The sequence below is a fragment of the Bubalus bubalis genome, chromosome 17 (assembly GCF_019923935.1).
Source record: "Bubalus bubalis isolate 160015118507 breed Murrah chromosome 17, NDDB_SH_1, whole genome shotgun sequence".
In the NCBI taxonomy this organism is placed as follows: Eukaryota; Metazoa; Chordata; class Mammalia; order Artiodactyla; family Bovidae; genus Bubalus; species Bubalus bubalis.
Window position 1 is genome coordinate 68,341,580 of NC_059173.1, and position 12,052 is coordinate 68,353,631.

Sequence of the window (12,052 nt, forward strand, 5' to 3'; positions counted from 1 at the left end):
ACATTTGCATAATTTAATACACTGGAGTACAGAGAAGATGTCAGTAAAACAATGTATTTATTATTTGTGTATGCATAATATAGGAGAAGGAATGGCAACCCACTCCAGTAGTCTTGCTTGGAAAGTCCCATTGACAGAGGGGCCTGGTGGGCTGCAGTCAATGGGGTCGTGAAGAGTCGGACACAACTGAGCGACTTCCCTTTCACTTTTCACTTTCCTGCATTGGAGAAGGAAATGGCAACCCACTCCAGTGCTCTTGCCTGGAGAATCCCAGGGACGGGGGAGCCTGGTGGGCTGCCGTCTATGGGGTCGCACAGAGTCGGACACGACTGAAGCGACTTAGCAGCAGCATGCATAATATATGTAGTAATTCAAAGGAAAACTCTTAATTTAGAAGCTGAAAATAAAAACTTTACCCAGGGTCATCTCATCTGGATGGATGTGTATTTCCGTGACCTCAGGACTGTGTGGACAGCGACACTGACAGGAAACGCGGCCGCTTGGCCTGCTTCACTCTGCAAAGCAAGTCCTGCCTCAGAAGCAGCAAGCAGTGCTGGGTGAGGCCGTGTGCCCCAGTCCATCGCGTGTTCCAGAACCGCGGTGCTGCTGAAAACAAACCAACCACACATTTGCCTGCCTTTAGTTAAAAAGGTCATTAAATCAGAATAATGTGTCAGAATCGAGAACTGGTTGTGGATTAGTTGGGATAGGCTAGGTTTCAGTGCAGAACAAACAGATCTCCAAACAGGGCTCGGCGACACTTCAGGGCAAGGGCCCTCCGGCGGGACTCGGCGTCCAGACCGCTGAGCTCGGGCGCTTGGCGTCTCCGCGCGGTCTCGCTGTTGACGCCCACAGGAGCGGCAGCAGGGTGCCGCGGGTTTGCCCGGCTCGGGCCGGGGGAGACTCACTGTGCTCTGACTGTCACTTCTGCCCACAGCCGGTTGGTTGACTGGAACCAGTCACATGGTCCCAGTCGAGAGGAAATAGAGGCTTCCATGCGTCAGAGCTGAGGCAAGTGGATGCTGCTGAGCATTCCTGAAACTGAACGGCACTGCACAGTCTTGGAGAAGTGTCTGTCTTTGCCCATTAGCTGGAGAGATTCATGGTGTCTAAGCCCCAGGCGGCCAGCACAGCCCAGGCCACCTTGTGGGGAAGAGGTTCCGCAGAGCCAGAAGACGCTGGCTTTCAGCCCCGCCATCCCAAGAGTGCCCCAAAGCCACTCACCCAAGGCACCAGCACCCGTGCCAATGGGCTCCCACACCCTGGGGGAGCGAGATGCAGCTCACACCCCCGTGGGGACCTGACTCCTCCAACACAGTGTGTGTTCCCTGTGTGGCTGCTGCTTCGGAAAAATAAGGCCTAAGATCACAGTCACATGTGCCAGCTGCTGAATAGCTATTCACAAACAGCCTGCCAGAGTAACGAGTAAGCCTGAAATACTATGAAGGGAGTCACTGCTGGAGGAATTCTGAGGCAGAACTTGGAGAAACAGGTAGTGGCTATAGTGGAAGTAACACGGTTTCCTGTGTTTCACTTCTCGATGGGAAGTGAAAGTCTGGTCCAGTTCATCTGGGGATGAGATGAAGGCTGAAGCAGTTTTAAGCTCATGATTTCATGCCCAGCCTGTATTAAGAAGGATGATCAAAACAATTCTGGGATGTTAGTCTAGCTGTCCAATGCAAGACAGCCTCCGGGGCTGGGCAAATGCTAGATAAGGCAATAGACATGCGAGTGTGCATAAAAGAATGGTTAGGCTGGTAAGGTGGCCAGAAATGAAAAGCGGACCTGAGACATGTTTCAGAGATGGGGACTGTAGGGCCAGGCAGAGGGAATGTGGCCACAGAGGAGGGGTCAACGCTGCCGATAGTCAACACCAAATGCTTTCTCGCTAGCCCAACCAGAAATCTTGCTTTACAAACGCCTAGGGTTTTGCCCACAGCAACCGAGTCCTTTCCCCTCCCTCTCATATGGTTACTCTTCCACCTGGGTATTGACTTAAAACCGCTGTGGGCTCTTGAATCACTTTTTAGGAACAAGTGGAAATACATTTATTGTTTCTTCTGTCTGTTGTAGAAAATATGGATAAGCAAAAAAAAAAAAAAAAATGAAAACCAGTGTAATCCTACCACCCACCAAGCAACACTTGACATTTTGGTACATTTCCTTCCAGACTTGTGTATATGTGTGTTTTTACAAAAATAGGGTATACACACTATTCTGTGAAATACTTTTCTCATTTAATATTCCGTAAAAAGCTAGATTTCTTTCTGAATGCCTATCAGAAGTTTTACTGATATTTCTCATTCGGTGTGTGAACACCAAACACCACTTCTTATCTATCCCTTATTAAATCTATGCCTGAGTTTGTTAAGTTACTAACATATTCCTTGTTGCATCTTCTGAGCCCACAATAGGGGCCCGCACACTGGATAGTTACAGATAAGTCTGCCCAGACACTCTCTCTTCCCAACCGTTCTCATGTTTAATTGGTCACTAAGTCATTCATTCAGCACGTATTTATTCCATCTGTCCTGGCACGCCTTGTGAGCGGTCTGTGTCCTCATGATGTGCTCATTCAATAACTGAGCAGCTATTGTGCACCAGACTTTGTTCTGTGCTCTGGATGAACCAGACAGGCATACTCCCTTCTTCCAGGGCGCCAGGAATCTACGGGGGGATATGAACAGTGCAACGCTGCACTAGTCCTTGATTACTGCAGAGCAAATGACCCCTGAGCTTAGTGACTTAAAATAACAAGTCTTACGTCACAGTTTCTGCGGGTCAGGAATCGTGGCTCCGCTTGGCGCCTTGTGCCTCGGAGTTCCTCCCACAACTGCAGCCGGGGTGCGAGTCACGGGTGCAGGCGCCGGCGGCGGGGGGAGGTGAAGTTCATATCCACGCTCGTTCACATAGTCGTTGGCAGGATTCAGCATCTTGCAGGTTGTTGATGGCAGACTGCTCTCTCCATTAGGATAGCTGGCTTCAACAGAACAAGCAAGCGGGGGGGTGGAGGCGGGAGAAACAGGGAAGGGAAGAGAAAGGGGAGGAAGAAGCTGCATCTTTGGGACGCAATCTCAGAAGCATGCCATCACGTTGCCACATGCTCTTTGTGAGAAGTATGTCCCTAGGTCCTGCCCCCACTTACGGGGTGGAGACAAGCAGTAGTGGGGGTCCCGGGGAGCCATTTTCAAAGGTTGCCTGCCCCTATCACAAGTGGACAAGACAGCTCCAGCTCCAGCTCCAGCTCGGCACTAGGAAGGAGACGAAATGGGAGAAGACGAAGCATGCCTGGGAGACGCCTCAGTGAGCCGGCAGGAGAGACCTCAGGCGAGAACAGCTGCGGGGGCCGGAGGGCAAGCAGGGGCCTGTGTGCGAACACCCAGGCTCTCCCTGACGGAGGAGCAGGAAGCGTGAGCTCTGCATGCTTGGAAAAGAGCACAGTGGCCAGTGACACAGAAGAACACAAGTGACAGGTACACTGTGCCCGGTTAGGGAAGAACTTAGACCTCCTAACAGATCGCACGAGGCAAACGTTACCCCTGCTTTGAGATAGCAAGTGACTTCCCTAAGATCACAGCTCGGAGGTGACGCAGCACATGCAGGATTTGAACTTGGGTCTGCCTGATGTTGGGATGCATGTGTCTGCGGTTCCCTGCAGGATGAACTGCCCAGGTCGGAGCAGTTTCCCGGGAATTGAGACTTCCGTGGCTGAGACCAGGACAGTCAGAGGCAGCAGGGTAGTGACCCTGGCTGGCCCCCTCGAGTGAGAGCACAGCGCTGGGGCTCTTTGATGTGGTGTTAAGCCCAGGCCAAGCCAGCAGACGCGAGCCAGCCCGAGAGGCTCAGCTGTGTGTTCTGTTGCCAACAGAATAAACCGGCACAGCCCCGCCTTGCTGTTAAAATGCGATGTTTACTCCAGTTTTGTTGCCTTTTATTTTTCTCAGGTCATTCATGGGAGAAAAGCTGACCCAGCTCTCAGGCATGGCCAGGGGACCTGAGGGCTGGGAGAGACCGAGGCAGGTACCCTGTCCTCAGCCACTGAGCAGGTCACAGGAGCAGAGCAGGGCCCCCTGGGCCTCGGACAGCTTCCCACTGGGCACCCTGCTCTCAGCACACATGCTGGCATGGGCTCCTCGCACCCCTGCCTGAATCCCGCCTTCCCCTTCCTCCTCCGTGCAGCTCCGGGCCCCTGGAGGTGCTACCCGGCAGTCCAGTGACAGTGACCTGTGCACAGCGAAGTGTGATGGGACAGGACAGCCCACACCAGGGAGAGCTGCAGGCTGAGCTGCAGGCATGGTTTGGCTTTGCTCACTTTTCCGTATCCTGGTGACTTGAGGCAGGAGGTCAGTGGCTCAAAGATTGTCCCAGTGGGATTGGTCACCCCTCATCTAGGCAACCGATCCTTCATTCCCCTGCAGACCCCCTCTCTTTGGTGAACCTCTCTTCTTGCAAACTTTGTGACCTGGAGGTTCTCCTCTGCTCCCCATAACCCTTCCTCTCCTAATTCCTTTCCTGGCCTCACTCTGCCTTGGAGAGTGAGTGACACGGAGACTGGGCTCTCAGCCTCCTTGTCCCCCTCCCCGGAGAGCCCCACACTGGGTTGGAACCTACACCTCTAAGCTGGAGACCTCCTGCAGGGATCTCAGACCAGACTGACTTGATTCAGAGACCATGGTAGATCATGCGTGCTCACTCTGAGTAGCACCCCCCTGTGGACAGAACACACTCCATGCACTGTTGTCGGGCTTGGCCTGATGTCTTGCTTTGGCCTGGAATGTGGGCGGAAGTGACACTGTGCTAATTTCCAAGAGAAGCTTGAACAGGTGCTGCATGGCCCTTTATCTTGTTCTCTTTCCTTCTGCCACTGACGGGCACGCTCAGAAAGAGGCTTCTCTTTCAGCCTGGGATCCAGAAGAAAACCAAATGCCTCTGGTTTTCTCTCTGTTTTCTCTAGAATACCCAAAGCTGATGGTAGCATAAAAAGCACATCATTGAAAAGTGACTATTTGCAAATGGGATCAGATCTCTGAGAGTGACTGAATAGGCAGCTTCTTCCCAGTAATTATTCAAGGTGAAATGGAGAATTGATACATTCTGAAAGAGCATATAAAATAATGCCAAGAATTGTAAAAAAAAAAAAAAAAAAGAAGAAGGAGAGACATGACTTTGCTGACAAAGGTCCATCTTGTCAAAGCTGTGGTTTTTCCAGTAGCCATATATGGATGTGAGAGTTGGACCATAAAGAAGGCTGAGTGCCGGGGTCCAGTCCCAGTGGATCCAGGGAAATTTGAAGGGGAGACGGCTTTGGCGATCAGGATACAATAGCTTTAATTAAATATTAATTAAAGATATAAAGAGTAATAGAAGAAGGATAGCTCAGCAGGAAAATTCAGTGGAGAAAAGAGGTTGAATAACTTGGTTTACGTGGAAAGCCAATAAAATTCCAAGGCAAGGAATTTATGTCACCTACGTAGGCTGCAGGCGTCTTCCCGTTCTCCCGAAGGAGAGGAGACACTAAGGCCTCCCCAGTCAGATCTTAGAAGCCCAGGCATAATTAGTAGGCTTGACGAGCCTCCACGTTCCAGATAAGGTTTCAGCCAGAAGGTAAGAGAAAGAACGACATGGGGAGACCAGTCTTTTGAGGAACTGATCCCATTGTTTATTTTTCCAGGGTCTGTTTTTATACACTGAGATGTTATACAAAAGTCATGCGGGGTCAGCAGTCCTGACTTTTATTAAAGTCAGGTGCTTCATACAGATGTATACAGAGGTCTTAGGGGTGTTACATCATCTTCTGGCCAGGGGGCCTGCTGACAATTTATGACCCTCTCCTTGTGACAGCGGTCAGTCAACCAGAACACTTATTTCTCCAGAGATGATTATTCTTAAAACAGACGCCACCTTCTGAAGGTACCAGATAAAGTTACATTCCTATAGGGTGAGGGTGTAGTGGGTTTTAATTAAGGAAAGAATTTGCTTAGCCTAAGGTCTAACGTGATTAATATCAAATTTCTTCTATATATTCATTAATGTGTATAAGGGCAGGGGATGTGGAGACCTAGCAGCAAACATTGGCTCAACAAATGAAAAACCCTTCACTAATACAATTTCTAATCAGCCCACTATACTATACTAATAGTTTTCTAACTTCTCTAAAGAACCTATTTTTAGAAGGTTTAAAGCATCTCATGCCTCTCACGGTTGGGAGGCTGTGAGCGATCGCATGTGGCCGGACAAGCCTGTCAGGCAGGCTAGAGAACCTTCAGAGGAGTTTGTAAGTTTGGAACACTCCTGTCACGCCCAGGAATTATTATTAACTGGAGCTCTAAGTTAACTCCTTCTCCGAAAGAGGTGGTGGGGGACAGCCGCCCGTAAAGTCAGAGGTGTAGGTGAGAGCACAAAGTAGTAAAGTAGGCAGGCTCTGGTTATGGGGGTAGATGCTTGAGAATTTCCAGGGGGACTCCTGAGGCTTGATCCCACCTTTGTGTATGCCAAGCCTCCTTCCTCATGACCTTTGCCACGGGCGGAGCACCTCACGCTGGCTCGCGGCAGCTGAGCACCGAAGAATAGATACTTTTGAACTGTGGTGCTTGAAAAGACTCTTGAGAGTCCCTTGGACAACAAGGAGATCTAAAGGAAATCAACCCTGAATATTCATTGGAAGGACTGATGCTAAAGCTGAAGCTCCAGTACTTTGGCCACCTGATGCGAAGAGCCAAGTCATTGGAACAGACCCTGATGCTGGGAAAGTTTGAGGGCAGGAGGAGAAGGGGACGACAGAGGATGAGATGGTTGGATGGTGTCATCTACTCAATGAACATGAGTTTGAGCAAACTCTGGGAGTTAGTGAAGGCCAGGGAAGTCTGGCAAGCTGCAGTCCATGGGATCACAAAGAGTTGGACACATTGACTGAACAACAACCACCACCAATACTCAGAGACCAATTAAAAGTTACCTATGAGAGAGCCAAGCTTTAGGAGAGCTCTGCCTGCCCCACACCTCAGCCAAGCTTGGATTATGGAATAAGGGGGCTTTTGGTTTGAAAGAGTGGGTACTGAGATGGTCTTTTCTTAAGAGAGCAACTGAAAAGTGTCATTTCAGCATACTGGCCCAAGTCACACTTCCACTCTGTCCCCACTTGGGGCTTCCCATGTGGCCCAAGAGCTGCAACACCGCAGATCCTGCAGGACCTGGCTGCACCTCCTCATCTCCTCTGGCTGTTCTCACCACCCAGAGCACTCCCTCCCTCCCTCTGTCGAGGTTTTTATCCAAATATCACCTGATCGCTCTCGTGGAGATTGTACTTCCTTGCCCATCATTACTGCTTCTGTTAAAATCAAACAGAGATAGAGACCAGACTTGAACATTTTCCAAGGGGTCACACAAACAAAGCTTAGTTTAACTTATTTTACACAACAAATGAGGTTACTAATTTCTATTTAAGTGTTGCATCGGTTTTACTTCCGTATTTTCTGAACTTTGGAAGCTTCAGACGATGACTTTGAGCATGGATCGTGTCACTCCAGGGTTGAAGCAAATGAATAACGTTGATGTCTGCCCTCTTCTGCAGTCACAGGGCAGACCACATGTTCCAGATGATTTGACCACAGGGTGGTACAACGGACATCAGCTAAATTGCTGAGTCACTACCTGGACCGAGGTTTCCCTGGAGACCTGGCTGGACCCACGGTGGACTCTGCACTTGTTACAGCAGCATAACCTAGGCTTTCCTGATTGATGCCCATGCTCACATGCTGTCAGTCCCTCTCCCTATACACTACTCTTATTTTTTCCATAGTATTTACCATCATTCGACACATTGTATATTTACATGTTTGCTTGTGTAGGTCATTATTTGTTGCTATTGTTGTTTACTCGCTCAGTTGTGTCCAGCCCTTTTGTGACCCCAGGGACTGTAGCCCACCAGGCTCCTCTGTCCATGGGATTTCCCAGGCAAAAATACTGGAGTGGGTTGCCATTTCCTTCTCTGAGGGGTCTTCCTGATTCTGGGGTCAAACTCGAGTCTCCTGCACGGCAGGCAGATTTTTTACTGCTGAGCCACCGGGGAAGCGTAGGTCATTAATGCTGCTCGCCCAATAGTTCCATCCTTCCGTCTTCTGGGCGTGTAGGCTGGTTACTTGGGGCCATGTTCCAGAGTCCCATTGGCACAGCCCCACGGGCACTGACAGAACACAGGACACCAGCTTCTCTCTCTCGGCCACGGCAGCAGCTAGCGCAGCAGCACTGGGCGTGGTTCACTGAGCCCAGTTTTCCACAGGGCAGGGTGACGAGGCCGCACACACCATGGGGGGTGTAATGGAGGAGCCTGAACTTGGGGAACGCACAGGTTTCCAACTGGGCAGTCAGCATGCCTGCTCTTTGCTTCCAAGGCAGTACTATCTCTTGCAAAGCTGAAAAGTAGGAGTGAGAATATTAAGCATGGGAACAGTGGTTTTAACTTACAACTACTTTTCACCTCTACTATCTAAGTTTATCTTAACAACCCTGCAAAAATGCAACTTTCTCAAGAAACTGAGGCCCAGAAACACTGACTGACATGCATAAAACCACCGACCCTGAGGGGTTTTATAAGAGAGAGGCCACCGTTTCCTGTCACTTTCCATTCTGCTGCCCTTGGCAAATCCATCTACTGTTTGTGCAGCTCTTCACCCGTGTAAACAGGTATTCAAGTGCTCACCCTGGTGACGTGCGTGTGGTAGAGACCAAGCCAGCTAACAGAAAGAATTAGGTGTCTGGGAGTCAGATCCTGACTGTTTCTAGACTGTGTTACTAGATCCTCTGACCTCTATGAGCCTCCATCGGCCCATCTGCAAAATGGGGTTCGCAATTCTCTCACGGGGATGCGGAGAGACTGCCGCCTACTTGTAATGTTCGTGTTGTTCCTCTTGGAATTACTTGCGTCCGTAAGACTGAATTTCTGTTCTCGATTGAAGTGTATTTGACTCACAGTATTAAATTAGTTTCAGGTGTTGACCGTAGTGATCTGACACTTATAGAGCACACGCCACGTAAAGTTGCTACAGAACATTGCTGTAACGCCTGTGCTGTGCGTTACATCCTCGTACCTTCATGTTACCCCAGGGGTGTGTGCCCCTGAATCCCCCTCACTCATTTTGCCCCCTCACCTCTCCCCTTTGGCAACCGTGAGACTGGTCTCTGTATCCGTGAGTCTGTTTTCTTGTGTTTGTTCTTTTTTTAAACTGTGAGCTTCTCAAGGGCAGGGGCCGTGACTTTGTGCTGTTCACCCCGGGCCACAAACTCCCTGCCTGATAGAAGGACACGCTGAATAAATACGGCTGACAGGAAGCAAAGGCCTGATGCCTGCAGGGGCCTGATGCCCCGCTGTCTTGCCAGCCTCCCTTTTCAGGTCCCCGCTTTCTGGGCTGGCTTCCTGCACGATGACTTGTGCCAGCCTGGGGCGGTTTCCACACCGTAGGAAGTTCAGGTTCTCCGGAGCAGTCCCTTTCATTTCCTAAAACTGAAATTTCTGGAAACATGTGAGGCAAGAGTGGAATTTTAGCGCAGTCACTCCCTGGGTGGCCCGCAGCAGGACAGAGCTTCCTGGCAGAGCTGGGGCGGGCTCAGTTGCCCAACCTTCTGTGATTTCAGGCATAGTAGCTCTTCCCCTGCGTTGCGATGCCAGGGGAAGTGTCCTTGGTAGAGCTGGCCACAGCCTTGAGAATAAGAGTCCCTCCCCTCCCAGAGCCCAGGACTTCTCCCCTCCAACAGGAACAACAAGTTATTGTTGGGCCTGCGGGTTTGGCCTGGAACCCTCCCTTGACAAAGACACACACACTTCCTCAAATGAGGTTTTCATGACCTGGGTTCCCCCCCACACCTTTCTCGGCCCCTTCCCTTTTCCTGGACTCTGTTCTCTGCTGCTGCAGGGGTCCCCCTGCTCCCCAGCACTTGGCCTTCATCGTCCCAACTGAACTGCCTGAGGCCACACCCTCTGCTCACAAATTGCACCTCCACCTGTGTCCCCAACACCCTCATTTCCTGAGAGAAACTGAGCTCATAAAGTTGGCAAGAAGGAAACAGTATTCATCCTAAAGTTGAAAGCCCATAATATTTTTATTCCTTAGTGTATTTACTTTTATCCAAGGGCCTTATACATCCAAGTGAATACTTTCTATGGCACCACTTTCATGGAGACTTTCTGCCCAGTTAGTCCTTCCTAGGTCCCTCAAGGAAGAATTCTTTCTTGACAACTTTTTGCCTTTCAAAGTGAGACAAGGGGAGGGTCAGTGACTTGGTATTTGGTTGACTTTGGATAAGGGTTTTCTTTGCCTGTTGGGTCTTCTCCCCTCACTGGACCAGAAAGATAGGTTTGGGATCCGATTATTTGAGTGGCAGCTGTTATGTGGTTATTTTCCTGGCAATCAGCTTAAGAACAAAAACAGATCCTTTTTTGGAAAGAGTGGGGGTGGAAATCTACCCAGATGTCCACAGCCATTCACATCATCCGAATTTTTATCCAACGCAGTTTGCACTCTGCAATTTCATGTGTCTAACTAAGAGTTCTTCAGTCAATTGACCTACAATCCAATTTCTCTTCTCATTCACCCTATCATTGCATACTTTTGTAGTTATTATTATTACTCACATGCTGAATGTGTGTGTACATATACAGACAGGCAGCTTCATTTCTCCAGTTGATTTTCCACAAAATAAATACATTTATTCATTTGGCTTTACTGACAAACAGCTCATAGCACTCTCAAAGGTCAGGCACTGCTTGTGCTTTGCAGAAGGCCCCGAGCCTAATCTTCATAACAATTCTATGAAGTTCCTTTTACAGAGATGATAACTGGTGAGGATCACATACCCTCTCTACTGCACTTTCACAGCAGACATGGTTTTAAATCACTTTTAAATATTGTTTCTCATAACAAACAAGAGTCACGGCATCCTAACTTTTTAAAAGTCAATCTGGATTGTCCAACAGGTACACAGTTAAGGGAGGACCAGACCCCACTGGACAGAGAGCAGGTTCGTGATTGGTGAGTGATATTCCTGCTGTTCCCCAGTGCCCTGTTCTCCCAGAGTCGGGGTGGGGGAGGATTACAGGTAGTGGCCCCTTGAATCGGAAATAGAAAGGTGGCTGTGGGCAGAGCAAGTGACTATGTGAGATTCCTTTCCCCCAGGACAAATGTTCTCATTATTTATTTCCGGATCCATCAATAACTTGATTAGACTGACTGACCTACAGCAAACTAGAGCAGGAACTAAATCCCCACAATTTAAATGCTGCTGGTGGTGATGGTTTAGTCTTGCAAGCCCATGGACTGTATCCCTCCAGGCTCCTCTGTTCATGGGATTTCCCGGGCAAGAATCCTGGAGTGCACTGACATTTCCTTCTTCAGGAGATCTTCTGGACCCAGAGATCAAATCTGGGTCTCCTGCGCTGCAGGCAGACCACCAACGGAGCCACCAGGGAAGCCCCTCCAATACTGGGGCCTTTGTTGAAAACAGCAGCTAACACTGAGCACTTACCAGGTTTGGGGCCTTGTAACAGACATAAAACCTGAGTCTTGTGGAAGAGGCAAGATTTGAGCCTACGTCTCTCAGGCAAAGCTGCTGCGCTCACAAGCCGTGCTGCACTGTCCCCGCAAGGCTGCAGAGGAGGCGTGTGACCGGCTGTACCGAGTCCTGAAAACCAGTCCATTCGGCTTTGGATCTGTGTTTGTGCTGTGCGTGGGTCATGGTTGATGTCCGCCCTAAGTCCGTCCAGAAGCTGACTTATGGCAGTGATTCATGTAAGTCCTCTAGAGCCAGAATAACATCTTTTTATGAACCTGTATTTTAGTATGTATGCAGAAAATAAGTGAAACGCTGTTGTAAGCCAGGAATGAATATTGATTCATAAAAATCACTTAACTTCCTTCTCGAGATAGTAAATGATATCATTTCAGGCAAGGTTTGTTTTGCTTAAGAGTCTCATATGAGGCAGTCACACTTGAATTGTGCAGTTCATATGGACAATATTTGTATGAAGAAGTCTTGCAACAAAATAGGGGCATATACACAC